Here is a 25,172-nt window from a genome sequence, read left to right as displayed (position 1 = left end):
AAATCTCTGATTTTTTAAATCTTTTAAGAATGCCGAGTTTTTTCAAAAAATCTTCAAAAAATCATATTTAAATAAATAAATAAATATATATATATATATATCCGTATTTCATTTTTTATAAAAAAAAACTTCTTCCCTGTAACTTTTGAAGTATGCTTTTTTTCTAGAGAGACAGAAGAGGTAGTATGATCTCTTGCAATAGAGGCAGAGAGTATGGCTTCTTTCAAGTCCTTCCTTTCCATAAAGTCTCTCTCATCTTGTAAAATGCTCTGTTTGCCAGGAGACCAATCTTCTCTCTATTGTTGTTAGCATAGGATTTTTCACTTATGCAGTTATTTTAATAATGGCACCAATTTTGTTGGTTACTTCCTAGACGTGAAATTGCGCTCAAGCTTCCTTCTCTTTACAAAATCTACAGTCTCTCTCTCTCTCTTCTTGTTCTTGGACAAGGAGAGAATATCAAATGGGAAAGTCATTGTTCTAAGTATGCCACTTGCAATGCTACATTAGTTAAGCACATGAGAATCTCATTGCGCATCATTTCGAGATAATTTGGAGCTTGCACAATTATATTCAGTGCCCTCTATTGGTTTTATAAAAAGTAAAAAACATGCATTTTAATAAATATAAGGGCAAAAAGTTGTCCAAAATTTTGGATTATAGGTTTCTAAAATCACCAATCAGAAATAAGATGTGTGTATAAAGATACATACAGGAATATTCATGGCCCATTTGATACTAAAGCAAAGCAACCAAACTCATATCTCAAAATCAGAGGAAAGACCAGGCTGAAACAAATGAGCAAAAATACATGCCGATCAACACACCCACACAGTGAAATCTTCATCCTCATCTTTCTCCAAAAACTTATTTATATAATCAAGGCAAAATATATACAAGACGTAATAAACAGAAAAAGAGGCTTCTACAAAGCCACTGGCTTGCTTCGAATGTCAAGTGAACGTGAAAATGTGGCTCTATAAAAAGCAATTGCTAATGCCTATTTAATTCTTTCAGTTTCAAATGAGAACTTTGGCAAATCGAACAAAACATGCGCACAAGAGCAAGCTCTCCATGTTGCAGAAGAGGGTCCTTCCATGACTCGCTGATAAATGTATCGATGCCTTAGATTATTGAACGCTAGGAAATAAGAGGTGCAGGTGGGGCTAGCAACTCTCTTTATTCAGCGTCTTCCATGCAAATGAACAACTTGTTTTATGGCATCAAAGATGTACATGTCCTTCACTTCTTCCCATGCTTGCCAATCAGCAATCAGGTCACTCAGAGTTCAGGAACTTTTTAACTCTACAATTGACTTCAATAAAAGTGATATGTCCTCCATGCATGATGATGGGGGTGAAATTCCAAAGCATGCATGTTCCAAATGCAAAAAATTCAAGATTAGTTATTTTGCTAGGGTACATGGAAAAAAAAGAAATCAAAATTAGGTAATATAATCATATATTCACTCAACCATGAGAGTAACGAGTATTCAAATTTTGAAAATTCCCATGCATATTTAGACAAAATAGGAGACACTTATAATAGGAGACACATATGCCCAAGTCAAATTGTCGTTTGATATCAACAAACAATATTGATCATGCAAGGAGCAAATGTTCTCGGGATTGTAAAAGAGACCATTTACTTTTTGTATAAGGGGGTCACAATTACTTCTACTCATTGGATGCCAAATTTCATGGCTTAGGGTGGGTCACAAAGTCCGAAATTTTTTTTTTTCAAACTTTGAGTTTATCTAATGGCACTTCTACAACCATCCAATTTGAGATCTAAGGGACATAAATGATTGTGACCTCTTTGTACAAAAAGTAAATGGTCTCTTTGTATACTTTTTTATTGTTTTATATATACTTAACAAAAAAACCCAAAAGCAAATATTCTAGATGTAAATGTGCTTAATACTTCTTTCATGGGTAGCAATAGTTATTTTTCATTTTGTTTGTGCAAATGTGCAGGTGCACGTGTGTGTCGGCGTGTAAGGGAGAGAGACAGAGGCTTGCACAATTACAAAGTAATATTAGGAATGTGGATATGGTTGGGACAAAAGTGCTGAAAAAAATATAGCTATGAGATAATGTATAATGAATAGGTCCTTTAATCACATACATAGTAGGATGGAAAGAATACGAGGAAATGGTGATAAATGTTTACAAGATTACTTATAATGGCAAATACCATCAGAGACTACAATACACAGAATTCCCCAATTTCACGATATGAGCTTTAATCAGTTATTTAGATATTCCTCCAGCCTAAGGGGATCAACAACATAGAATAACAATATTAAATAGTACCTGCACAGCAAGCAAACAAGCCTCATGTAGCAAAGGCTGATAAGCTGAAAATAAGCCTGAAATGCTTGAACAGCCAGACCTCCACTGCTGGCATAACTTACTGTTCTTTTCATCCATCATGGCATTGTGTCAAACATGAGCAAGTGCTGCTAGGGTAAATCCCAGCTCTACCACCTACAAAAAATTACATTGACTTAATAAAAGAGAAAACTGAGAAACCACCTTGTTTAAAAAAACAAACAACAAATATCTATAATGCAGCTAGCAAAAGGCAAACAAACAGTACATAAAGTCTCATTTTCCATATTCAATGGCTATTTATACTTCTGTCGTCCCTGTTCAAAATAATGACTAATCCCAAAGTTTCATACTCACAAATGTTCTATTAGCAATTTGCCATCATATTATGGGCAGAAATCAAATCCCAAGTCAACTAAAATATCAATGTCTTGAGATGCAATTCATATCATCTATGAATCTCTCTCTCTCTCTCTCTCTCTCTTACACTCCCCACCACCACCACCAAACAAAAACATAAGAAATAAAAAACTGACAAAAAGAGGCAGAAATATGAACATCTAACCAAATTCAAGGTGAACAGAAACCAAATAGAAAGATCTAGTATTAAAAAGTTCTGAACCTTCTAATGAATCCTCTAGGCATAAAACCCAAATGCAATAAATCAACATGTTCTCCATTAGTCAACCAACCTTCTTTTTTTTCCTAGAGGAAGTTGACTTTTGTATTGATTGTAATTCCCAAAACAGGGTGCCCTATACAGGAAGCCTTGAGGGTCCAAGAATCTTTGCCATAGATCCAAAAATGAGATGAGCACTAAGGGAGGTCCAAATTCCCCTAGGGATAGTTGAGACTTGCTCCCTCCCTTGCTAGTGCATCTGCCGCAGCGTTACAATTCCTATGAGTGTGTCTCCAAGAGACTTGGATACTGCTGCAAATGTGGCCAATTTCGACAAAAATGTTATCTAGTCTCCAAGGGCAGAAGGCATTGCTAGAAGCCCAAGCGATAGTGTTGCTGTAATATCCTCTACCTACACCTTTCTGCCCCAAAGATGATTAAATCTTCTGAGTCCTCTGAGTAGAGACTTGCCCTCAGCGAATGTGGAGTCCTTGACTCTGATAAGCAGAGCATAAGAAAGGAGGATCAGGGCTTCAAAATTCCTAAACAGGCATCCAATGCCTGAGGAGCCCTGGTTGCCTAGAGAGCAGCTATCAGATGGCCCCAGGTTCCGGTGTCCTTCATAAAGAAGCTTGAGGAATCCTGTGGGTACTTAGGTGCAGCAATGCTTGCCAATTTTGGTGAAGATCTGAAAAGGAGAAGATGGAGAAGCTTGGGAGGTTTAGGGCTCAGAATGTGACAAGTAACCTCCTTTTGTCAATAAGAGCTGAGGTAGAGGCTCTCTCCTCAATAAAGATCCTATTATTCTTCTCAATTCAAATGGTCCAAAGAGTGGCTGAGATGGAAGCACTCCATAGAAGATTTCCTGAATTTTTCCAAGGAGTTCCAAGGCATAAGGAGAAGAGGTAAGGGATCAATTGGGGAATGACCCACAGCCACTTGAATAGAAGAAGAAGGTCGGTTCAAGGGGCCAAGGCAACCTCACAATTTAGAAATAGATGTTGATTGGTTTCTTCAGCATTGAGGCACATGGTGCACCTGTTAGGAAAATGTATACCCCTTTGCTGTAGTTGATCGAGTGTCAAAGCCCTTTCATAGAGTGCTATCCAAGTAATAAGCTGGATTTTGAGGGCAAAAAGGAGCACCAAGCCATGGTGGCTATAGAGGGAAAGGCTGAGAGGGGAGGAGAAGGCAGGGACTATAAGCTTCAGTAAAATGAAGCAACTGTGAATAAATCTGATGGAGAGGGCGATCAGACAATCTTGTCATTGCATGTGGGAGAAAAATATCGAATCGGGCAAGACCGAGAGATTAAAAAACTGGTGAAGCTTGTGGTCAACTAAGAGTCTCTTGAAATTGTGGTTCCAAGGTATCGCATTAGGTGGACCAGTAATGCTTTCTGCCATCGAAGAGGAAGGGTTACGGGTCAGACAAAAGAAACTAGATAGGGAGTAGTAATGCGGGTGACGAGGAGGTGAACAAGGAATCGAGTTTCATCGTATCTATGAGGATGGTTCGAGTACGGCTAGTTTGAAAGCAAGCTGACAGAAACAGGTAATTGATTCAATTCTCGCTTCATTGTCAAAGGTAAGTGAGGGAGGGAGCGCGGCAAGTTCTAGCCTTTCTTCCCTTGAAAGGAGACTGAACGACACCCGCAAGTATTTGATTTTAGGGAGAGACCATCCAGTACCTTCACTGAGGTTCAGCCAGCGAGCCTCTTGATCTGCCACAAAGTTGTGTGTAGCCCCAGGGTCAATCATAGCCTCAGTAGGTTTTCAATTGATAGACACTTCTACATACATAAGCTCTCATGCTTGGGGCTTGACTTTCTTCACTTGCCCCTTCAATGAGCAGCCTTAGAGCCCTCATGAGTTTTCCAGTCTAGCGACTACGACCATAAAGAAAAAGGACATAATGAAAAGGGAAATACTGGAAATTGTGGCCTTGATAAGGGTTGCTTTGCAGCCTGGTGAAAGGACTCTCCCTTTTCATGAAGCCAGGTGCCACTTGACTTTGTCTATAACCAGGCTCCATAACTGGATTTGAGGAAGGCCAATGCAAGATGGAAGCCTAAGATAGGATGAAGGCATTGGCTCTACAGCACATCCCCATGAGTCAGCGAAGCATTTCACTATGGCTTGGTCAAGGCAGATTCCTGTCATCTTAGTTTTTTCTAGGTTCACCCTAAAGCCCGTAGCCAACTTGAAGCATTGGAGGAAGAGCAATAAACAACTAACTTTTTAAAAAATTGCATCACAAAAAAGGAGGGTATCATCGACATATTGGAGGTGGAATATAGAGAGACCCCACCTACCCACTTGGAAACCCTAAATGCATCCCGTGTTGTACACACGAGATAGTGAGACACTGAACACCTCAGCTACTATGGCAAGTAGGAAAGGTGAAAGGGGGTCCCCTTGGTAGAGCCCTCTTGAAGCATGAATGTAACCCTTAGATGTGTCATTAATAGGGTCCAAAAATTGGGGTTTTGAATCCATCTCAACCACAGAGAGCCAATTGGCATTCTGGACAAAGTCTCATCATCATAAGCTTTTTGATTACCAAGTCTGGGATTTTTGCTCTACAGCGGGAATGGATGCACTCGTGTGCTATTAGTGCCCTATCGAGAATCTAATGTTCCTTCTCAAAGGTCCCTTGGGACGATAAGATCACCTGACCAAGGACCCGTTTAAGGCGGGAAGCCAAGCCTTTAAGAGAATTTTGTAGGAAGTATTAATCAAACTAATGGGTTTTAAGTCTTTAAGCTCTTTTGCTCCCTCCTTCTTGGGGATCTTAGCAATGAAAGTGGCATTCATCGCCTTATGGATAGTAGCTCGAGAGTGAAATTAAGAAAAGAAAGCCACAATATCAGTCCTAAGGGTATCCCAAAATAATTTGAAGAGGGCTATGGGGAAGTCCATTGAGGTCTTTAATGGCTTGGAGTATTTTGTCCTCCTAAAAAGGGCTTTCCAAAGAGGCTGCAGATTCGGGAAAAATAGAAGATAAGGAGTGGTCCGCCATTACTGGCCTAGGACTAGAAAGGGAAGAGAAAAGCTTGGAAATCAGGGAGAGTATAAATAATGCTACATAATTTAGTTTAGAGAGAAATGTTAATTAGAAAGAGGGAAACATTAAAAAAGCCTGTCCCATTTACAGTACCCATTGAAATTTTTGAACAGAGAGAGGAGAGAGTACCCATTCCAACTTCCTTCACACCCAAGCCTACTTCCAATAGGAGAGAGAGCAATGAGAGAGAGAAAGCAATACCTAGGTGAAAAGTCTTGGCATACTCTATTGTTCACCAAAAAAAAAAAAAGTCATGGCATACTCTACACAAACCTTGCTACATTCATCGTATGCTTCATTGAGGAGTTCCAAGGAAGCAGACATGGCCCTGCCAGGTTTCACATCCATAACCAGATAAGAGCTCCTCTTTTCTCTCACTAGAGCAGCTTGCGAAGTAAGTTTTAATGCCCTATATAGCAGCCTTTCAGCAAAAAGGGTCTTCAGTCCTCTATGAGCGGTGATTGTTGAGAAACAAACGGTTTGTAGTAAGAGAGAGAAAGATGGTTTGCAAAATGAGTGGATCTATAGAGGGTGAGAATGAAAGTTAGTCTGGGTAGTTGGACTTTGCCATAGTATAAGAGGGGGAAGAGTCCAGAAAATTGAAAGAGAAGGAAGATGGAGAGATTTTGGGAGATGGAGAGAGATTGTGAGTGGGGAAGAAGAGATTAAAGAAAGATGAGAGCGGTAGATGATCAGAACAGACGTCGGGCATGTGAAATGTGCCTATTTTTATTACTTTGGCTCATACTGTACAACTCGGCTCGGCTCAACTACACTCGGCTCGGCACGGCTCGGCTTAAAACGGCTCGACTCGGCTTAGCTTGTGTCGGCTTAGCTCAGTTTACATCGACGCGGCTCAGCTTTTATGGGCTTAGCTCAGCTCATGTCCGCTTGGTTGAATTAAATTTTCACTGCTTTTAGCCGAAATGAGCCGATAAAAGCCTAGCAAGTCTATCTGAGCCGAGCCGATATTGTCCAAGCCGAGCTGAGCCGAGCCAAGCCGAAGCAAGCCAAGCGAAGCCGAGCCAAGCCTATATAAGCCGAGTCGAGATAGTGAGAAAAAACAAAATAGTCAAAATACGAAAAAAAAAAAACCATAAACATAAATTTGCGTTTCCACAAGAAAATTTGTGGAAGTTTGAAATTAACGAAATTCATTGAAATTTTGAAATAGCGATATTGTGGAATTTCAGTAAAATTTTAGAACACCAGACAAATTTTGGACATCCTTTTTTATTCCCATATTAAACGATCTTTTTTTTTCATTTCAGCTACAAATTGTTGTCAAAAAATCAGAAATAGACAATCTTCAAATTTTTAAAAGTTAATTAGGGTTTCCATATCCCAATTCTTTGCTTATGTGTCGTCTCTTTCCCTTTTATTTTCTCTCTCAACTAGACTATTTATTACCTCTTTCTTCATAGCCATAGCCGAGCCGGAGTTAGCCAAGATGAGCCAAAAAGCCAATAGAGGACTAGATAAAAATTAAAATAAATATAAAAATATAAAAATATTTAAATATATAAAAATAGATGCGGTTAGCATGCAGTTAAGCCCGCAAATGTAGAAATGCAGACGCTTCAATAAATTTATTTTTGAAAACATGGGGATCATGAATATGAAAAAATAAATAAATTTTAAAAATTAAAAATAATAATTCAATTAAAAAAACAGTTAGATCATTAGTTTCAATTGTTTTTAAATGAACCACCTATTTGCCTCCCACTTTAAGATAGATTGATGGTTTGTACCTCTGGCTCGCACAAAACAATTCATCTGAAAAAAAAAATTTATTAAAGCCAAAACCATTCTTGCTCTCAATGCTACTCCCTTTATCCTAACCACCGTTAATCGAATAAAACGGTAGATCTCTCTCTTATCATCAAATACGGTACTTCGTTGAAAGACAAGTGCTCTTTCCCCTAAGGACAAGTTAAGGGAAGAAGAAGGAATTTATATATTATTTTATAAATAGTGCTGTTACGTATTATATATATTTTTATAAATAATATTATTATTTATTATATATTAGTTTATAAATAATAATTATATACTATTTAATAAGTAATAATATATTCATATATATCTTTTCATTATATTATATTACTTAAATTATATAATACTATGAGATAACATAAATATTATATAATATATAATATAATTGATATAGATAGTGAGGCACTGAACACCTCAGCCACTATGGTAAATAGTAAGGGTGAAAGGGGGTCCCCTGGACAGAGCCCTCTCAAAGCATGAAAGTAACCCCTAGATGTGCCATTAATAAAGTCCAAAACTTAGGGTTTTGAAATACACCCGTTGGATCCATCTCCACTAAATGGCATTTTGGACAAAGTCTCATCAAGAATTTCCCAATCCACATGATCGTAAGATTTTTTATTACCAAGCCTGGGATTTTTGCACCACAGCAGGAATGTATGCATTCGTGTGCTATTAGAGCTATTAGAGCTCCTTCACAAAGGTCCCTTGGGATGATAAGATCACCTGACCATGAACACGTTTAAGGCGGGAAGCCAGGCCCTCAAGAGAATTTTGTAGGAAGTATTAATCAGACTAATGGGTCTAAAGTCTTTAAGCTCTTCTGCTCCCTCTTTCTTGCGGATCTTGGCAATGGAAGTGACATTCATCGCCTTATGGATAGTGGCTCGATAGTGAAATTAAGAAAAGAAAGCCATGATATCAGTCTTAAGGTTATCCCAAAAGACTTCGAAGAGGGCTATGGGGAAGCTGTCAGGGTTGGGGACCCGGTCTCCATTGAGATCTTTAATGGCCTGGAGTACTTTGTCCTCTTAAAGAGGGCTTTCCAAAGAGGCTGCAGATAAGGGAGAAATAGAAGAGAAGGAGAGGTCCGCCATTACTGGCCTAGGACCAGAAGGGGAAGAGAAAAGCTTGGAAAAATATTCGACAGCCGCTGCCTCAATGAGATTGGGATAGTCAACAATTCAGTCCCCCATCTTGAAGTGGGTAATAGAGTTCTCCCTTCTTCAACAGTTGGCTATCTTGTGGAAGTAAATTGTATTTTGCTTACCAAGCTTGAGCCATTTGACTTTGGCCCGCTGAGCCCAATAAATTTCTTCTTTCTTTAGGAGGCATTGGTAATCATGTTTGTGGATGGATCGAGAATCCAGCTCAGAAGGGGAGAGATGTCTAAGTTCTTCAATGAAGTCGCAGTGTTAAATAGATCTCAAAAGGAGTCTTTTTGGTATCATAAGTTTCCAGGGAGCTGTGAGCTCCATGATTTCAAGAAAACTTCAAGCATTTGAAGCTTGTTCTATAAGATACAACTGGCCCACCCATTCACAAGGGGGGAGAAGGACTCACTCCCAATGGTTACAGGCAGGAGAGGGGAAGCCGGGCTCTTAGAGCCGAGACAGCTCAAAGCGAAAAGGAATAGGCCCTCGAGGAAGGGACTGGGTAACTAGCAAGATAGGTGTATGATTTGAGGCGGGCTTGGGAAGCACCAAAGAGTGGGTGCCAGGGAACTCATGATCCCACTCGAGAGGGGTTAGAAATCTATCTTCCTCTCAATCATTGGTGGTACATACAAAAAATTACTCTCCAGTTTAGTACTATTACCACAAAAAGTTCTTAATATCTTAAACATCCTAAAAGAATAAAACATGAATTTTAAAATTATAAATATTATTCTTTTACCAAAGTATCTATACATAATTAAGGTAATAGAAAAATAAGAAAAATTAACATAAAAAAGATTTCGAGATGTGAATAGGTAAATGCCTCCATGTTTGTCACCAAAAAATGACATACTGGTGAGCCGCACCAGATTGTCTACTGGTGTGTTAGAAGCAACAACAGATTAATCAGGTCAGAAGCGTCAACAGATTAATCGGATATAGTGGTAGAGCCACACACCAAAACATGTCTAAAAACTGCATCTTTGATTCATCTAATCCATTCAGCTACTCACACGTTCTATGAGCAGATTAAATACTGTCAAACTCATGAGGTGCACAATATCATTGTGCATATGACAAATCAAAATGAAATGACTCCAGATCCAATGATCCCATGGGCCAAATGAAAAATTCAATAGTTATCAAGATAGAATTGGGAAGAGGAAATAAGAATTCCAACTAAAATAAAAGCTGTTATGCATCTTACCAATTGCTCATCAGTTTATAATTAAATCTAACAAGCAGGTCATAAATGACCAAAACAAAATTCATGTCTATAAACAGAGTCATATGATGTTGATTATTTCTTAATGCACACCTAAAATGAAATCAAATGAACATAGTTACATACCATCTTAGACATACCTATGAACACATTATTCACAAAATCCCTCCGAAAATACAAGAAGTGGATCGCTATCAAGGGCTTCAACATGTTGTTTCATTCCATGATAACAAAATTCACTAATTTAGGGTTGCCACAACACAATAAAGACACTATAATAAGCTCCATCAATTAACAATATCCTCAATTCTTTACTACAATTTCATGACCCCTGGCTATGTATGATTGAAGTGAGAAATCAATTTTTTTATGACTTGGGTACGGACCAAGATTGGCTATATAAAACTACTTGGCCTAGATCTCAATTGAAGTTTGTCAGAGTGGTTTGTGAATTTTATATACAATTGTGGGATGCCCATCAGATTGGGTATACATGGCCCATGTTCAGCCACGCTATGCGGACTCCAAAAGAAAACGGTTGTACTTTTTTGTGATTGAACCATGAAAAAACTTTAGCCAACATTATCATAAAAAAAAAAAAAATGAAATTTTTTTTCAATAGGCTTTAGGCCAAATTCAATGCTCTTTAGTAATGCCAAAATCGGTCCATCCTACTGTACAGTAGACCTGCGAGCCTTTAGTATTTTGACATTGCGGCTGCTAATGAGCAACATTATTTCTTTTGCTAATGCTCATTGTTTTGTTTCAATTTTCTATGTTTGGAGTGACTACTTCTCATTTTGAATTCTTTTTAGTACGTATTCCATGTATAAAGGCGAAGTAGGGAGGAATCGAAGGAATCCCGAAGATGGGCACAGGTGGGGACAGGTTTGGCATGCACATTGTGTAGTGGGAACAAGAGAAGCAGCAACAAATCTCTGAATGGAAAAAGTGTCACAATTCTTGTTTAGGAAGGCTAGCTAGACATAAATGTGGGCTACCTTCGAGGAACTATGTTGCGTTGTACACTCAATAGTGCAAACTGAGGAATTGGGATTCCAAAAACGAGCAAATGGATTTGTATACCCCACGAGATTATGGAGCATGGTGAGCATAAATTAGTTATTTTATGTAGTTTCTCTATTTTCCTTAAAATATTCGTTAACATAGCGTGCAATTTAATGTCCCTACAATTTCGATGAAATAGATAAGCTATGTGAATAGAAGCATATAAATCTAGGACACCCTTCTGATGGTCCAAGAGCGAGGGCCACCAGGTAAGAGCTGCTGCTCGCTAGAGGAGACATGGCGGACAATGGAGGTAAGGAGCAAAGAAAGGCCCAAGGTGAGGAGTCCCTAGAAGAACGACTGAACCAGATGCAGCTCAAGCCAAACTGCTGCAGCTAAGGCCGAGCAGCACTTCCATCTTTGACAACGATGTTAGTCCCAGTAAAAATAATAATAAATAAATAAAATTGAAAAAATAAAATTACTCGGATCTGTCCTTAAATCACACGAGGGACTTGAGGTTCCATACCAAATCCAATAGACCAAGCCATGCGGTGACAGGTAACCTTGAGAGTCATCTTTGGTGAATCTCATTCACATTCCATCTCTATTTTTCTGTACTTTTCACTATCTTTTCTAGAGGGGTCAACCTCCTTTTATAGAGAATAAATTTATTTTGTAACTCTCACATTCATGGTCTATAGGAGTTGAGATCCAAGTGTAACTCCTGCCTTAATTCCCTTAAGTGCAGCTAATTAGGATTAACAAGTTGTCACCAAACTGGTAATCTTATGTAATGAGCTAAACCTGTCATTAGTCCACTAATGAGACACGTAATAGGATGTCATCCAAGCATTCTCATAATTTTATAAAAGATATCATAAATTAAATAAACTTTGCATATCTATAATATAAAAACAAATTCTTACAAAGAATCCAATTCCAAACACGCCACTGGGTTTTCCCTCCAGTGACACTAGGTTTTCCCTCCAGTGCAACATCCTATTAAAGCTAAAAAATGGATCCAAGTATATGACATGACCTCATGTTAACCACATGGGATTTCACATATACTTCAATATGGCTTTTGCACAATTATTGAAAAAAAAAAAAAAATTCGAGAGAAAAGGGCTTGATATGCCACATTTCCAACGACTCCTACTTGGCCTGAAGGCTCTTTGACTTCTTATACATGGCATTGCCTCATGCTTTCCAAATGGGATTTTCATATACCCAGCCAGTGTAGTCAAACACCACACTTAGATTTTCTGGCCTCCATAGCCATATATATGGCATTGCCCCATGCAATTTGGTTGGGATTTCACATATACCCTGCTAATGTGGTCAAACACCACACTTAGATTTCCTGGCCTCAACAACCTTGTATATGATACTGCCTCAAGCTACTTGCATAGGATTTCACATATACTTTGCCAATGTGGTCATCCGCCACACTTAGATTTTCTGGCCTCAACAACTTTGTATATGACATTGCCTCACGCTACTTGCATGGGATTTCACATATACCCTGCTAAAGTGATCATACACCATACTTGGATTTCCTGGCTTCAACAACCTTGTATACGGCATTGCCTCATGCTATTTGCATGGGATTTCACATATACCAGGCCAATGTGGTCTTATACCACACTTAGATTTTCTGGCCTCAACAACCTTGTATATAGCATTACCTCACGGTACTTGCATAGGATTTCACATATACCCTACCAGAGTGGACATACACCACACTTGGATTTTCTCGCCTCAACAACTTTGTATATGGCATTGCCTCATGCTACTTGCATGAGATTTCACATATACCCCACCAAAGTAGTCATACACCACACTTGGATTTCATAGCCTCAACAACTTTGTATATGGCATTGCCTCATGCTACTTGCATGGGATTTCATATATACCCTGCCAATACGGTCATACACCACATTTGGATTTCTTGCATCAATAGTTTTGTATATGGCATTGCCTCATGCTACCTGCATGGGATTTCTCATATACCTTACCAATTATTCACCAACACGTTGGATTTTATTTACATCTATCTTTTAGCCAAGAGAAAAAAAAAGGCCCATTGCTTCCGCATGTTTCTCAAACATGTCATCCACCACTGGTCTTTAAGTCCAAAGCACAGATTCGAATCATAGGTCAAAATAATAAGAACAATAATAATTTGACAAAGCTTTAGGTGGTGGAGGTTTGAGTCCTCTTCAAGGCATTGAGAATGCTCATTGAATGAGCAATTCCATGACTTTCTTAATGTGCATTGATCACCATCGAGATAACAAATTCAATTCTAATTTGGTAATGATGATTTACTCCCACTATCCAATGAATAGCTATCAATAATACGATAATTCAATCTAACATGATACATCATTAAAGATTTTTAATGTAATGTGGATATACACAGAGCACTATAAGGTGCCAATGATTACTACATCTCAATGAAAAATAATAGCTTAGCATCGCATCCTCATGGGTACAAATTTAGTTTCTAAATATAAAGAAGAATAGTAAGCAAAATAAATAAAAATAAGTCGCAACTAGGTTAAAAATAACGAACAACATGATTAATTCAAAAAAAATATCCTTACACAACATGGCCAATAGGCTTACACTTTCCGAGGATATTGTAATGCATAATCTTGTAAAAAAATAAGGGAGGAAAAATATATTATCACAAATATACATATATTGTTGAACTTGGAATATTCATAAACATTGATCACCATGAAATATTTCAAATCAAGAATTTCTTTACATAAATAGTCGTCTTGTCACAATATGTATAATTGCTAGAGGGGTATATTAGAAATAAAAAAGTAAATAGTGAACACCAAATTTCTCTTTCGTACATAGCAAATGTGAGAGTATATCTCTCTTTTCCTCTCCATATATTTTCATACAAATGATTAGATGAATGAATATTGAGCTTTGCCTAAAATTACGCAAGCTGCCTTTTGTGCATTAAGAGGTTTAGCTAAAATATAAAATAATGTCTTACAGTATTAACATCAACACAACTTTTCGATGATGTCTATGGTCATGGACATGGGGATGATGGTGTGCATGTGGTTCATAGACCATGGTGTAAATGACAAGCTAATGAATGCGTCCTTCATCTTTATTGAAGAGAGCGACTTACTTATCTTTAGGTAGAGAGAGAAACTTAAATTTTGAAAAAGAGAGAGACTTATGTTTTGAAATAGGACACTGATTTGCATTGGTTTCATGCTATTAAGATAAAATAGAATGTGAATAAATTTCTAATTTAAGGCAATAAAAAATTTACCATAAAATATTTGTAATTAAATCCTTCCAAATACTTTTAATATTCAAAGTGCATTGATTTCATGCTATTTAGATAAAATAGAATGCGAACAAATTTCTAATTTAAGGCAATAAAGAACTTACCATAAAAGCTTTGTAATTGAAACCTTCCAAATACTTTTCACATTCAAAGTGCATTGATTTCATGCTATTTAGATAAAATAGAATGTTAACAAAATTTCTATCTAGAAACTATTCAAACCAGTACCAAAAAATAAAAAAAATGATTCAGACATAATAAATGGCATCACCACAAAAAACATTTAAGAATGTGATAAAATACAATATGGTACAAAAGCGATATTGAAGTATATGTGAAATCCCATTGGTTAGCATGAGGCAATGCCATATACTTGGATCTATTTTTGTGCTTTAATAGGATGTCGCACTAGAGGAAAACTCCAGTGTCACTAGAGGGAAAACCCAGTGGTGCATTTGGAATTTGATTCCTCGTAAGAATTTGTTTTGATATTATAAAAATACAAAATCTATTTAATTTTATAAATATCTTTTATCAAATTGTGGGAATGCTTGGATGACATCCTATTATATGAGTCTTTAGTGGACTAATGACAGGTTTAGCTCATTACATATGATTAACAATTTGGTGACAACTTGTTAATCCTAATTAGTTGCACCTAAGGAAATTAAGACAGGAGTTGCACTTGCATCTCAACTCCTGTAGACCATGAATGTGAGAGTTACAAAATAAATGTGTTCTCTATAAAAGGAGGTTAACCCCTCTAGAGAACACATTTATTTTGTAACTCATGGGAAGAACTTGCTCTATATAGAGAACAACTTTTCACCTTTACTAGTAGATGTGATTGCTAAGAATTACAAGCACCAATAAATAGTTGCTTATTCTACTATTTAAAACTAGTTGATCGTGCTAAGTAGTTGTATCACTTTATATGACATTATCCTTTATCTACATAGTTGTGCAACGCCCAACAATCAATTTGGATCAATGGGTTTAATGGTTACGGTGTAGTGGATGACGAATGCTCACATGGTGTACCATGTTTTAACACACACCAATGGTGAATGATATACCTACTAAATTTTAAAAGTACATTATCATTAAAGGAATGAGGTGACAATCCATTTTAAATGAGTTTCGAGTCCAAAACGTGTTCAAGTTCCAACAAACCAACTCAACAAAAGCTCCGTACGCCAAAAATAAGCTAGCTCTTCTCTCTCTCACATATGGACTAAATACGTAAGACATGCTTATATGTCCACACTTCACATACACAAATAGATGTGAAATGAGTGAGAGAGATTCATCTTTTGTGTTCAAGAGAGGGTGTGAGAGCAATAGCAAATGCTCACAAACGTTGGTCCATGCAAGAGAAAGTACCCAATGGATCTAGATTCTAGAGACATTCATAAAAGGCAAAAAATTTTCTATCTAGAAACTATTCAAATTCAAACATAATAAATGCCACCACCATACAAAGCATTTAAGAATGTGAGAAAATACATAATAAAGTAGAAAAAAAAAAAGAATATTGTGAAACATGAGATAAACACAGCGAGAGTAAAAGATCAGAATCGAAAGAATCATCAGCCTGATATAAGAAAAGATGTGAACGACTAACATAACCCTAAATCATGTGCATAATTGTAGCAAATATATCACTCGAAAATCAAAATGAAACATTAAGGAAATGTGGGAAATATGCAAGCCTCAAATTTTTGAGGGCAAAAATAAGAAAATCCTAAAAAACTGACTCGCAAATCAACACTAGGGTGTATACACTGATAACAACTGCACATGTTAATATGTTAAAGCTAACAAAACCAACATGAGAATCTGAATGACAAACTATCTATATAAGGGACCACTTGATTTTATAATATTGTGAAACATGAGATAAACACAGCCAGAGTAAAAGATTAGAATCAAAAGAATCATCAGCGTGATATAAGAAAAGATGTGAACGACTAACATAACCCTAAATCATGTGCATAATTGTAGCAAATATATCACTCGAAAATCGAAATGAAACATTAAGTAAATGTGGGAAATATGCAAGCCTCAAATTTTTGAGGGCAAAAATAAGAAAATCCTAAAAAACTGACTCGCAAATCAACACTAGGGTGTATACACTGATAACAACTGTATATGTTAATATGCTAACAAAACCAACATGAGAATCTGAAAGACAAACTATCTACATAAGGGACCACTTGATTTTATAATATTGTGAAACACCAAGTTAATTAACGTGGAAAAAGTTGAAGAGAAGCAAGTCATCTTTGGATTCTAAGCACCCTAAGGAGAAAACAAGTTTTAGAATGCAACTAAATTCAAGTTCCAAATGAAACGTGCCCCCTAACTCAATACAATCACAAGAAAATACTTTTCAGCTTCTAGAAAATTTGTCCTTTTGTTGGGTTCAATGATCACAAACATGTACTAAGGCAAATTGGATAGGTTCTTAAGCGTCTATCACATCAACAATGGATGTTAGAGAACTCATAGATTATAAAGTGATATTTCATATTTATGGGAAATATCATATGATGGCTCAACAAGTATAGCCATATTATATCCTCCGACAAGTTTTGTTTTTTTTTGTTTTTGAATGTGTTATCTTATATCATCGGATAAGGTTTTAGAGTTTCCTTCTCTACTTCTCAATAAATGAAACTTAACATTATGGTTCATAGACCGAGTATGCCTTTTAATTGTGCATTTATTGATTGAATGCACGTTGCCCAGACAACCGCCATGCAGTTGGACACGAAACATGATGTGGTAAAAACCTGCTCCACATGGAAAGCAACTTTGCACCAATCACTTCTAATGGTTTAGAAATGATTACCAGGAAATTACAAGTAGTAGCACAGAGAAATGATTGCTTATTCTACAGTTTAAAACTAGTTAATCTTGCTAAGTAGGTGTATCACTTAGATTATAACTAAATATTGCTATGGAGAAATGATTGCCTATTTTACAGTTTGTCTCTTTCAGGTGCTTATTTAAGAAAGCCCTGGATAAACTAACTCACAGATGAATGTGACCAATACAAAGAATTCTTTTCTTTGTTCATCAAAGAATTCCATTCTTTGTGCAACTTAAACAAGATTTGAAATAGATCATGCAAAAGAAAGCACAAATCAATAAATAATGCAAACAAGACAAACACATCAAATCAGTAAAATCCATAGCAAGTATATTACCTCATTCTCCAACATATGTAGAAGAGTTGTCTTTCCAGTGTTGCCAGGCACTAGACAAAGGAACTTGACCTCTTTCAGCGTAGGGAAGTAAGAACACCATACAATCAATCAAGCAGAAACACAAATCCAGCCTAAAAAACCCTCAAGGAAAAAAAGAGGAAGAATAATAAAATATGAGAAACAACTTGAAATATGAGAAAATGGACCATAGAGACAACCATATTAAAGAAACAAACCAAAAATGAGAAAATAAAAGGACAAAACAAAACAAAAGGACAAAACAAAACAAAAGTTGAGAAACGAAAGTGAAGAATGGAGAAAACAACTGAATCAAAATTACATTTCAAGTCAAACCCTCACTCATGGACTGATTAAACAGCCAAAAATAAACAAAGAAAATGAAGAATGTCACACAAATAGGCTTTATAGTAACTAGCATTTTTAAGTTAAAAAAATGAAACTCACCATTTTTACTCATAATTCACAGCACACCATATGAACCTACAACTAACTTTCAATGAAGCTACGTATGTTCCACTTTAAGTGAGAGGAGTAAATCCATGAAAAGATAGACTAAATTAAGTCATTTATAGGAACAATCACATCCTAAACATAATACCAGTAAACTTCCACTCTAAAGAAAATAAATAAAGAAGTCAATAAAAAACAAATTATAATAAACATACAAATTAAGAAAAAATTCAACTAACAATTACATGCTAAAAAAGTACTACTTCAAAAGAAAAAAGTACTCAAATTCAAGGAAATGGTAGTTGATGCAATTATGGCTGCCATTTTCAGACTAGAGAGCAAGATCTATAATACCTTCAAAATCTCTTCTGTAAATATTGGGCTAGATGTCCAGTCCAATGTATATAGCGGGCAAATAAGCACCAAGACCAATAAATAGTTAAAAAAAAAAAACAGCCTAGATAAACCTAAATATCTAGATGATCACCACAATGAAGCCCCAAACCGTTGAATTACAAAATCCAAGCTTATGGCAACAAATCAATCGCATAAACCTTCAAAAAGAAAATCTGAAAACTAGATAAACCATATATAAGGCACCTCAAAATTTCAAAAGCAAAGCAAGATAAACCAGAAGAAATCCCTGGAAGGGAAATACCTGTGACTTGGATTCAACGTAAGAAACGCTAATACTCTTCGTGCTCCCTGGATTCAATGTCCTCTGGGTTAGCTAAAACACCACCCATATATGTAGACTAGTGTAGAAGAAAGCCTAACACTGGTTTGCAGAGCAAGAGTGGAACAACAAGAGAATCGTAGAAAGAAAGCGATGAACAAAGGCTTTGAAGCAGAAAGAAAGCACAAAGAGGAGGAAAGAGAGAGGGAAAATATCACTTGCTCCTAGGGTTTCGAAGCAGAAAGAAAGCACAAAGAGAAGAGAAGAACAAAGAGGAGGAGAAGAAGGTAAAAACAACACTTCAAAATTCAAACTAATGGGCCTCAACAAATATATGATCGTTGGGTTTGTCTCTACCTCAACCGTCTTTTTTTCCCCTTGACGACAATCTCTCTCTCTCTTTGGTTCGTTCAGGCCTTAGATGGAGCTTTCTCAGGCTCGTCATTGTTGAAGTCTGGATGGAAATAGAGATTGAAGCCTAGCTCTTAGAGAGAGATCGAGGTGGAGATTGAAGCGGAACTCTTGCTCTCTCTCTCCAAAATAAAAAATAAAAAATCTAAAAGATTTGTCACCATCAATAAACCGCTTCAAGAAATCGTCTAACAAAGGCTAGTAGAACCCCATACCTTTCCATCTTACTCTGAATGGAGCAACACCATGCTTTGACATTTGTAAATATATGTATCCATTTTGTATATAGGCGTGCAAGACAGAATAGACCGTAAAAGATACGAGAATAAACATAACAAGTTATGGCCTAATGGGTAGTCTGAGAGAGAGACTATTACAATCTCTGTAAATAAGACTGAGCATACAAAATGCAAGATTAAGAGAGAGAGAGAGAGAGAGAGAGAGAGCAAACAAAGGATAGATTAGAGAGAGAAAGGGCAGTTAAGGGTATCTTACTGGTGATGATGAGGGGGAGAGAGAGAGCAACTAAAGGATAGCTTAGAGAGAGAAAGGGCAACTACAAGCAAAAGGAACTTTATCTTCCAAAACAAAATTCTTAATAAAAGAATGAAAGAAAAAGAAAAAGAAAAATGCATACAAAGTTTTTGCGTTCACCTTGGTCATCAAGATCTTGAGTTTCTGAGATTCTTCTTTCTCCTTTCTGCTCGTCTGAATTCCCATAAGCTTGAGTCTGACTTTTGTAGGAGATAGCGTCCTTCCCTGCAAAAAAAAAAAAAACAAAGCCAAGCACTTAAAAACCTAATTGAGCAAGATAATCAATAAAAATTTTAAGCATCTGAGCTTTGAAATCATCTTTGACAACTAAGCGTTCCACGGGGGGGGGGGGGGGGGGGGAGAGAAGAAAATTCCACTGGAAACCACGTAATAAGCCCCAGAAGCACAATTCCATTCCCTAAACCCTATAAGAGCTCTAGACTCTCCAAAATATGGCCTTTCCATTAAAAAATACATATACCAAAAAAAAAGGAAAAGAAAATACTTGATAAGCAAATACAAGAGAAGCCCTAGAAGCATAACTTCAACAATACATGTCCTAAAAAAATACCAAGACGTCCAAATCCAAACACACAAGCAAATCATAGACATAAACACATGGACAAAAAAAAAGATAAACTCCATAAAGACCTAGTGTGATCTTATAACCAGCAAAGTCTCATCCGCTTCTGCTACAAAACTTAACAGAAAATTTCTACATAATAGAGAACAAAGACGGGAAAGCAAGACTATAACCTTACCAAGAAAATGGGAATTAAAAATACTAAAAACCACAAAATTGGACCTAGAAAACACAATTCTGACCCCTAAATCTTGGATAAACCCTACTAAGTAAACTATCAAATCAAAATGTTTGCATGAAAGTTACCCAGGAATGCACCACAAAAGAGTCCTTCCTAGAAATAGAACTTCAACACAGGAAACCATAGAAACACACTAAAAGAAGCCACAATCCAGACATCCAGTTAAATCATAAGCCAAATTACATACAATAACAACAAAATTCACCAATAACTTCAAGTGATCAAATGACCTGCAAATTCTCAGCCAGCACCATTACTAAAACTTACAAAATCCTTAAAAAACAAAGGGATGAGACTAAAAATGAGATTGTACCCCTTCTAAATTCTAACAATGAAACAAACTAAACGGCAAGGATGTTTTGAATTGTAGTCTAGAACACCACAAAATTAGACCTAGAAAAAGACAATTCAAACCCCTAGAACCCTAGAAAAGCAAAGAAACGACTCCAAAAAAAGCTCGCCATCAAAATCTCAAAACACGCTCCAATCAAGCTCAAGAAAGCCACTAGAAATTGAAACTCAACAGCATCAACCCTACCTAAAAAAGTACAAATCCAGTCACAATAGGGTCACCGACAAAAACCAGAGAAATTCAGCATGAACCTCAAGTGATCCCACGGTCTGCAACTTCTCAACCTCCATTTTAGCTACTAAAACTTAGAAAATCCCCAAAAACATAGAAATGAGACCAAAAGCAAGAAAACTTTGGCGATAAGAGGGTAAAACATGAGGTTCAGAGGTTCGATTTGTACAGATCGAAGAAGCCCAAAGACTTTAACAGTGAGAAAATAACGCAACTGAAATATACCTCAGACAAATGAGGCATCCCACTTCATCTGTGGCAAATGCTCGATGCAGATGCCTTCTAGGTCCGGCACCCGTAAAAACTTTAAACCCGGTATTATATTACAAGATTTAAAAAAAATTAAATTAAATTAAATTAAATATTTTCTGCATTAGCATGAGCTCAGCTCGGCTTACATCGGCTTGGCTCGGCTTACATCAGCTTGCCTCGGCTTACATCAGCTCAGCTCGGCTTACATTAGCTCGGCTCGACTTATATCAGCTCGGCTCCGATTATATTTGCTCGGCTACGAAATTGATAAGATATGAGCCGAGCTGATGTAAGCCGAGCCGAGCCGATATAAGCCGAACCGTGCCGATATAAGCCGAACCGAACCGATATAAGGCAATCCAAGATGATGCAAGCTGAGCCGAGCTGATGTAATAAGCCTAGCTAAACTGATGTAAGCTGAGCTAGCTGATGGAGCATGATGTCTACAATAAAATCTATTACCTTTAGATTGTTTGGCAATTGAAAATTTGGGTACCAAAAGCTGAAATTTTCCAATTCACCATAGTTATTCCTAGTCAAAGTAAAGTAAAAAAGAATATGCATTTATCAAAATGAGATTGATATTCCTTCAAGTGAACTATAATGTAAAGTTTTTTAAAATTTTTTACAAATTTGTGACTGTGAGAAGCATAGAATAACTATGGCGAATTGGAAAATTTTAACTTTTGGGACCCAAAATTTGAATTGCCAAACACCCCCGTAAAGGTAATATATTGTATTGTAGACATCATAATGCTCCATCTACTTTCCTTAATATAAAAGCAACCTTCGAGTCTGTCATTCTCCCTCCCTCTCCCTTGAAAGCGTTACACATGGTTTTAGAAATTGTCGATTTTAAGTTTGAAATTGTTTGTTTGAATAATAATTGATGGCAACTATGTCAATTCCCTTGCAGAATCGGGTATCAAATTTATCACGACAAAATCACCTAATTTTTTAAGAGAACCGCTTAATTTTAATCAAACAATTCACACAAGAGCTTTAAATTCTAGCTTTAACATACATTTATATTTAATATTTTAATATCTTTTTTACTACAACAAAACAATGAATTATTTTCAAATTGCCAATCCAGATTAAGCTATTTTTAAAAGGAAAAAGTTTATATTGAATTGAGGCTATGAAGAATCAAATTGGAGCCCACCTCAAAATTTCCACTAAAAGAGGTTGTTTTGATACCTAAATATTCTCAAATCAATAATCTTGACATCAAGATGTATGTACATGAGAAAAAAGCGTATTTCAAGTTTTGGAAATAACGTATACCGTAACACATTTTTTTACTGTCTAGTTTCTTTGTTTTTAAAGTTTTCATAAATCTGTTCGATCTACGCTATTTTTGAAGCTTTAACTTTTATAATTAAAGATGAAAAATATATTTTAAGACTATCACAAAAATTGAGGGTACGCTTTATTTTGATTGTTTAGAGCCTCAGCTTGATAAAAACCACACATTTTTTAAAATTATAGATATTCAAAACCCAAGGATCTCAAATTAATGTTTTTCCTAATTTTTTGGATTTTAAAAATCCAAAATTAAGAATTAAACTAATTTCAGATTTGGAATATCAAACTTCAAGAAAAATTAATTCCAAATGTGTTTAGTTTTGGATTTTAAAAGTTCACTTGGGGGACTTTTTTAAACATCGACCTTCAAAATACTATAGCTATTTTATCATTTTCGAAAGTAATGAACAAATTGGAAACTTAAAAAAATAAAAAATAAACTTTTAAAGTAACAGCAGGGACACATTAATTACACTAAAAAACACTATCCGTTACATAACGTTAAGTCGATGTTTCCTTTAGCTTTTTATCAAACGACTACTTTCCAAAACAGCTATATCCCATGCTCTCCTTCTCTCATCCTAAACGGTTACATCCTAAACGGCTAGTTTCCTGAACGGTACCCTAGTCTTACGAAAAACCCTTCTATGCTCTTTCCTAAACGGCTACATCCTAAACGACTAGTTTCCTAAACGGTACCATATTTTTACGAAAAACCCTTCTATGCTCTCTCTGTCTCTCTCTCGATCACCATTCGCTCTGTGAGAAGGAGCGTCAATCTTTCTCGCTTTCTCTATCAATCACCAAGTGTAAGTGTTATGTGAATTTGTTGCTTTTTTCTTTTTTGCAGGCTACATCTTTTTCTTTGCTCTTCCTCTGCTTCAATGAAAGCAAGAGAGGCATCACCCTCTTCGTGAGCAGATGGTTCCAAGAAGACCTTCTTCATGGCAACAATACGTAAGAAATTTGTGCTTCGTAGCCTCTTTATTTTGAAACTCTCCAGGAATTAGGAAGTTAAGGTTTCACTTGTTTAAGGGTTTGATCTTGTTTCGTTATTTCTTGGGTGATACTTTATAGTATTAACTTTTATCCATGATTGATTTCTCCATTTTCCCTGCTCTGTGATAAACCACAAATTAACTTTCCTACACTTCTTTATGATTTATGTAGTTATTTGTGATTCTTGATGAAATTGTAAATTTAGGTATCTGATTTTAATGGAGTTTAGAATCCTGCTCACATTTTTTGTTTTTCTCTTCATTGATTTCTTTTTCTTTGATAACAACATTTGGTACCTTAGACTTATTCCATGTTGTTCATTTTTATCCAATAGAGTCTTCCCTTAGCAACGCACATGAGATGATGGGGACTCTAATCCTCTATTTGAGGATTTTGCCACTTGATTGTTTTATTTGCCATATTAGGCTATTAGCTGTAAAGGGCCTCTTGGGGTTTAGTCAAGATTTATTTTTCCTTGACATAGGTCCCTTCCTTGGGTCAAGATTTATTGTTTCTGTTTGTAGCTTCTTTCTTCAATTTCTGAGTAAGATTTTATAATTTCAATCTATTTCTGGAGGCCAATTCCATGTTGTCTTGTTCTTGTCGAGTCAAGATTTATTTTCCATTGACATAGGTCCCTTCCTTGAGTTAAATGGACCTTTTCTTGTTTCTGTTTGTGGTTTTTTTTTTTAAGTTTCTGAGAAATATGTGCTTTTGAAGCCACTTTTTTTTACATGTGACTTTGATTCTCTTTGTAGATTTTTTATTTATGGAATGATATGTATAATCTATGTATAATGATATAAATATATTTCAAGTTATCGAATAGAAGTCATATACACATAACACCTATATCGTATAATAATGAAAATATTTTGCATAAGAACATAAACATGCAGTATTTAGGAAACCTCCCATCCATAATATTACCATGACTGTGCATAATACACTATTTAAACTCATAGTAGTTCAAATCCAGCCACATTGATGAGAGAGATAATGGTTTCTCTCACCCTCCAGATTCAACCCATCTTGGAACAGTAGAAACTATAACATTCATCTTGAGAAGTTTAGCCACTATGCTATGATACAACTTGTATCCATTCAAAGCACAAAAGAACTCATCAAAAGACAACATACCTGATTGTCTCCGTGAAATGATGGAATATCATATACAAAGGTGAAAGAATTTCTTTTGCAATGAGCTCCAACTGCTGAATCATGGCTCCCTTTTAAGATGTGGGTTCATGAAGTACTTCAATCATCCATAATCCATTAGCTATGGTCCCTTACCTCATAGCAATCTGTTGAAAGGCTTCACCATCAAGTTAAGAGGACTGTCGAGTTTTTATACTATAACCACGTCAGTAATGGCAGAATGCTTTTTCCA

General features: G+C 36.3%; 1 protein-coding gene and 1 long non-coding RNA gene across 13 annotated transcripts in view; one reads left to right on the top strand and one right to left on the bottom strand.

Moving 5' to 3' along the window:
• Positions 1–854: 854 nt before the first annotated feature.
• On the bottom strand, positions 855–21,541 carry LOC148778923 (uncharacterized). 12 transcript variants are annotated; one of them, XR_016047747.1, is made up of 6 exons: positions 21,449–21,538; positions 19,937–20,041; positions 19,229–19,325; positions 18,854–18,900; positions 17,725–17,855; positions 855–2,489 (listed from the first exon to the last, which is right to left on the bottom strand). It is a non-coding gene; the product is annotated as an uncharacterized LOC148778923 (long non-coding RNA). The 12 variants fall into 12 exon arrangements; XR_016047748.1 differs by having other exon boundaries at positions 21,179–21,520; XR_016047751.1 differs by having other exon boundaries at positions 1,948–2,489; positions 17,725–17,795.
• A 2,098-nt stretch (positions 21,542–23,639) lies between these two features.
• The window catches only part of LOC110007044 (histone-lysine N-methyltransferase ATXR2-like), a 32,968-nt gene continuing 31,435 nt past the window's right edge, over positions 23,640–25,172 (top strand). The window contains exon 1 of the mRNA XM_088856020.1: positions 23,640–23,740. The gene's annotated coding sequence lies outside the window, so the exon portion shown is untranslated. The remainder of the gene's footprint in view (positions 23,741–25,172) is intronic.

This window comes from Amborella trichopoda, chromosome 13 (assembly GCF_054954075.1).
Source record: "Amborella trichopoda isolate Santa Cruz 75 chromosome 13, AtrichopodaSantaCruz75HAP2 v2.0, whole genome shotgun sequence".
Taxonomy (NCBI): Eukaryota; Viridiplantae; Streptophyta; class Magnoliopsida; order Amborellales; family Amborellaceae; genus Amborella; species Amborella trichopoda.
The sequence above is the reverse complement of the archived record's forward strand: the minus strand, read 5'-3'. Positions and strand labels throughout refer to the sequence as shown.